This window comes from Prionailurus viverrinus, chromosome X (assembly GCF_022837055.1).
Source record: "Prionailurus viverrinus isolate Anna chromosome X, UM_Priviv_1.0, whole genome shotgun sequence".
Lineage (NCBI taxonomy): Eukaryota > Metazoa > Chordata > Mammalia > Carnivora > Felidae > Prionailurus > Prionailurus viverrinus.
Window position 1 is genome coordinate 103,421,547 of NC_062579.1, and position 6,000 is coordinate 103,427,546.

The following is a 6,000-nucleotide window of genomic DNA, read 5'->3' on the forward strand; positions in this document are numbered from 1 at the left end:
GTCCCAGGTCATCAGATTGCAAATCTAGGTTTTATTCTGGCCTGCCTTTAACAATTAAGGCGGGGCCTCTCCAGCTTTAATGCACATACCGGTCACCTGGGGATCTTATTAAAATGCAGATTCTGGAAGAGTAGGTGTGGGGGTGGGAGCGGCGACTGGGATTTTGTATTTCTTTTTAGCAAGACTTTTTCATTTTCGTTTTAACTTATTTATCTTTAAAAGTAAGCTCTATGCCCAATTTGGGGCTTGAAGTCTAGACCCCGCGATCAAGAGTCACTTGCTCTACCAACTGAACCAGTCAGGTGCCCCTGGGAGTCTGCATTTCTAATAAGCTCCCGGGTGATGCTGATATGCTAGTGGAGGGTTGGGTAGCAGACACTGAGGAGTTAAATGAACTACCCCAGACCCAGACCTCAATGCCATCTGTGAGCTCCAGGCAGAGTGCTGAGCTGGTCTTTATCTCCCCGGGCCCCGGACTGCAGAGGGACGATTTCCCTTGTCCGAGCCCCTTCCCAGTAAAAGGGCAAGTGGCTGTCCAGCTTCAAGCTGGGGCTGACAAGGCGGCCCTGGGCCAAGAAAGATGCCCGGGCTCGCGTTGGCCTTCGCGTGGGCCGGGCCTGCTCTCTCCGGTCCCTCCACAGCCTGCTGCCGCTACTGCTGGGCCACCAACCAGGGCAAGGAGGCCCACTCCTCCCCGTCAGACCTGGGGAAGCACTTCCTGCCTGCCAGGCGGGCTTAGCTCTGTGCCCAGCTGGGCTGGCGGCCTTTCTCTTGACATCTTCAGCCACCTGTCCGGGTAGTCTGGTCCCGGACCTGCCCTGACGGCGGGGGACTGGCCCCGGTGACTCTCTGAAGCCCCTGCTAGCACAGTGAGTCAGACTGCCAGAGGCCCCGTGGCCCAGGGCCACAGGCAGGCCGCCTTGCTGGGACCAAATAGGAAGCCGAGGCTGGATGGCTATTAGCCCAGGAGGCAGCTACACAAGATGATGCAGCCAGAACAGAGGGACACCGTCTATACTGCTTCTCCTTATGCATAATAGATCATAATTATAATACTTGGAATGTACGTGAGGCCTGCTTTCCAGAAGCTCAAAGCCCAATAGAATATTGAGTACTCTTTTTGCTAGTCTGACAGTCATCCATAACATTGTTTCTATGGGAAATGGTTTCCAGTTCCCAAACCGCCTGATTGCATGCTGGGAACTGGCTGCACAGACAGGAGGAGAAGAGAAGTGAGGTAGTATTCGCTAAGAGCCAGAGGAACTGTTTAGACCATGTGTTGCAGGAGTGCAGAGGCGGGAGGGAGGTCCTGGCCTGGCCACTGCAAGACCTCCTGGGACGGGGGGACCGTGAGCTGTGCCTCTCAGGAGGTCTAGGATTTTGGGTAGGCAGGGTAAAGGGGTGCAAAGCCCCAAGGCAGGAACAGGGTGCCAACTACACAGGCTGGGAGAAATGGATTACGGCATCCTGACTGGAGTCAAGGGCTGTCAGGCCAGATGGGGTGGGAAGAAACGTTGCCTAGGGAGCTCGCATATGAGAGAAGGAGGGGGTTAGGGAGGAGAAGAGGCGTGTTACCTACATTCTCTCTGTTCCTCATAGGACCCCTCATTGCTTAGATGAGGAAATAGCTTCACAGAGGTTAAGTGAGGCTCTTAAGTACCCCCGAGGTGGTAAGTGCTAAATCGGAATTTGAATCCAGGGGCGTGTGGGTGTTTCCATGACCTTGCGACTTCTTAATCCTGCACATGTCCCTGACTCCTATATCGGGCTTCGAAATACCCATGGAAGTCCGTGTTTCTGAAAATGTTCCAAAGGCCACCTGGCCCAGATCCTGGAAAAGTCAGAGGCCATGGTGACTGGAGTACCCTTGGGTGTTAGTCAGGCTTCTCCAGAGAAACAGAACCAATAGAAGAGAGAGACAGAGACAGAGACAGAGACAGATTGATCATAAGGAACATGAAGGCTGGCAAGTCTGAAATCTGCAGGGTGGACTGGCAGGCTGGAGGCCCAGGAGAACCAACGTTCCAGTTTGAGGCTGAAAGCAGGCTGCTATAGGACCAGGAAGAGCCAACGTCTCAGATCAAGTTGGAAGTCAATCTGCCGAAGACTTCTCTTTTGCTGGGGGCGGGGGTGGGGTCATCTTTTTTGCTCTGTTCTGGCTTTCAACTCGTGGGATGAAGCCTGCCTACATTATGGAGGCCAATCTGCTTTACCCAAAGCCCTCTGATTTAATGTTAATGTCATCTAAAACACCCTCACAGAAACACCCAGAAGAATAACGTTTGGCCAAATATCTGGGTATCCTGTGGTCCAGCCAAGTCGACACGTACAATTAATCATCGTATCTTCCTTGCCACTTCCGGCTCCTGGCGGCTTTCGGGATTCCTCATCTTGAGGCTGCAGTACTCCAGTCTCTGAGTCTATCTTCACACGGCTTTCTTCTTATGTGTCCTGTCCTAAGTCTTCCTCTGCCTTTCCCTTGTAAGGCCACCTGTTACTGGATTTAGGGCCCTTCCTAAATCTAGGATGATCTCATTTCAAGATTCTTAGCTTAATTACATCTGCAAAGACCCTTTTCCCCCAATCAGGTCATAATCACAGTTTCTGGAGGTTGGGACATGGGCATACATTTTTGTGGGGCCACCAATCCACCCACGAAACTAGTGTTGCCCCATGGAAATCCGAGGGGTTCTGCCGGCACGGCCACTTCCTAGCTCCAGGTAGAAAACAAAACAAAACCCCAAAACTGAAGACTCCAGACTATCAATAATCCTAGTGAAGGAGGCAAGTCAGCCACCCTTTGGGGTAGGTATTTTAAAGGGAGTGTCATGCTGGGTTGCCTGGCCCATCCCTTTGTGAAGTGAGAAGGAGAAAGATTCCCAGAGAACCTTTGAAATTTTCGTTCAAGAGGTGCTCAGTTGGTTACGCGTCGGACCCTTGATTTCAGCTCAGGTCATGATCTCATGGTTCATGAGTTCGAGCCCCGTGTTGGGGTCTGCACTAACAGGGCAGAGCCTGCTTAGGAATCTCCGTCTCCCCCCCCTCCCCCCGCCCGTCCCCTGCTCTCTCTGTCTCTCAAAAACATTAAAAAAAGAAAACTCTTTTTATAATTGTTTTCAAATACTATTTCATGATAATTTTTATTTTGAAGTCAATAAAATTTAACAAACATGCTTAATTGGAGCTCTATATGTAAATCACACTTGTAAATATATCCGGAGGTTTACAGGCACCCAGCAGTGCATGTGTATCCGCTGCGGACAAGTAGAAAAGGAAAATATTTAGTTAAAAAATAGCCCTGAAGCAAGAAGTCACATCCCAGTACAGACCAGTTATCATGAAGCAAAGACCTCCTTGAGACATACATGACATGATCCATTTTGGACCAGCTCTGACGCACCTCCTGCAGCCACACGGGTTAAAGCTTCCACATACTTCCAGTGAAGAAGAGGGAGACTAACCATATCTTTAATAGTAGGAAATTGGTTGTGGCTTTACTGATATTGTGGGAGTCCTGTCTTTTCTGTAAATTCCTGTAAATTCTTTTGATATCTTTTATAAGCCCTTAAGCCCCTTTCAGGGTTTTGTATCTAGACATTTGACCAAATAAACACTTTTCTGATCACTGAGCTTGTATTTGGGTGTTATTGTTTATGTTCTTCATTCTTTCCTAAATTTCTGATCTTATCTCCCGTCTGTCTAAAGAACCTCTTATTTCCTATAATGCAGGTCTACTAACAACCAGCTATCTTAGAGTTCTTTTATCCAAAATGTCTTTAATTTATCTTCACTTTTTAAAAAAATTTATTTTGGGGCACCTGGGTGGCTCAGTTTATTAACCATCCAACTTCAGCTCAGGTCATGATCTCACGGTTCGTGGGTTCGAGCCCCGCCTCGGGCTCTGTGCTGACAGCTGAGTCTGGAGCCTGCTTCGGGTTTTGTGTCTCCCTCTCTCTGCCCCTCCCCTGCTTGTGCTCTGTCTCTCTGTCTCTCTGTCTGTCTGTCTCTCTCTCTAAAAATAAATAAGCATTAAAAATTTTTTTAATTTAAAAATTAAAAAAATTTTAAGTACACCCATCATGGGGCTCAAACATGCAACTCCGAGATCAAGAGTCATATGCTCTACCGACTGAGCTGGCCAGGCGCCCATCATCTTCACTCTTGAAGAATCCTTTATAGAATTCTGTGTTGACAGTTTTTCTTTCAGCACTTTAGAGATGTTCCAACTGTCTTCGTCCTTCATGGTTCTGGTAGGAAGACCATGGCCGTTTGAATGATCATTCCCTTATATGTGACATTTTGTTTATCTCTGGCTACATGCAAGATTTCCTTTTTATCCTTGGCTTTCATCCACGTGATTATGATGTATCAGGCGCGGTTTTCTTCATATTTATCTTGTTTGGTGTTCACCAAATTTTGGGGTGTTTTTGCCATTATTAACTCCCCCCCCCCTTCTCTCTTTCTGGGATGATTACCTCTATGTTAGATCTTTTGATATTGTCTCACAGATCTCTGCAGCTCTGGTCATTTTCCTTTCTTTTTTCTTTTTTTTTTTTTTCTTTTTAAAGGTTTTACTTTTAAGTAATCTCTTAAAGCCCCCAAAGTGGGGCTCAAACTCACAACCCCAGGATCAAGAGTCTCCCGACTGAGCCAGCCAGGTGCCCCATGGTCATTTTGTTTTCTGATCTTTGTACTTTCTCTTCTTTATTTTTTTAAGTTTTTAAAAAAAAAATTTATTTAAGTAATCTCTACCCCCCATGTGGGGCTTGAACTTATGACCCCAAGATCAGGGCTTGTGCACTCTTCCTGCTGAGCTAGCCAGGCACCCCTTCCTCTTTTTTTTTTTTTTTTTTTTTTAAAGAATTTTTTTTTTTTTTTTCAACGTATTTATTTTTGGGACAGAGAGAGACAAAGCATGAACGGGGGAGGGGCAGAGAGAGAGGGAGACACAGAATCGGAAACAGGCTCCAGGCTCTGAGCCATCAGCCCAGAGCCTGACGCGGGGCTCGAACTCACAGACCGCGAGATCGTGACCTGGCTGAAGTCGGACGCTTAACCGACTGCGCCACCCAGGCGCCCCATCCCTTCCTCTTTTTTAATTTGGAGAATTTCTACTGATCTCTCTTCACGTTCACTGACTTTTTCTCTGTCTTTTCCATTCTGCTCTTGAGTCCATTCCGATTTTTTCCCCAAACATTACATTTTTTGGTTTTAGAACTTTGTTCATTTTTGTATGGTTTCTATTTCCTTTGTTGAGACTTCCTTCTTTTTCACATTCATTACAAGCATAGTTTTCTTCAACTCATTGACCATAGTTATAACACCTCCTTCAAAGTCCTTGCCTGACAATTCCAACTTCTGAGTCATCTCAGTGTTGACCTCAACTACTGATTGTCTTTTGTCTTGAGAATGGGTGGGTCACGTTTTCCTATTTTTGTTTTTGTTTTGTTTTTCTATATTTGATAATTCTGATGGTATACTAGGCATTGTAATTGTGAGGTTGTAGAGACTCTGGATTCTAGTATATTCCTCCAAAAAGTGTCGATGTTTTTTGTTTTGGCAAGCAATTAACTTTGTTAGGCTCAGACTGCAAACTCTAGCTCACCTACAGAAGACATCAGCTCAATGATTGGTTCAAATCTTTTGGTCCTAGTTGGCATGTGATTTGAGTCTGCCCCAGGCATGCATGATTCAAGGGTCCTGGGGTCCGCCAGAGACCTTGGCTCCGTTTATGCACAGAATGTGGGGCTTTCCTGTCCTGCCTCTCTCCTTTCCAGGACTCCCCTGGCGTTTTCAAGTGGCTGTTGTTCCCCTGGGTTCTGACATGTGGTTCTTGAGGCCAGAAAGGTGGAAGGTTTCCTGTTGGAGTTTTAGCTGTCTTGTGCCATGCTACAACAGTAATCTGGGCTCAGGCTATAAGCTGTAAAATTGGAAACTCACCCCATGCCAGTCCTTTCTTCCCCATTTCAGCTCCCATCCAAAATCTGCCTGTTTTTGTTT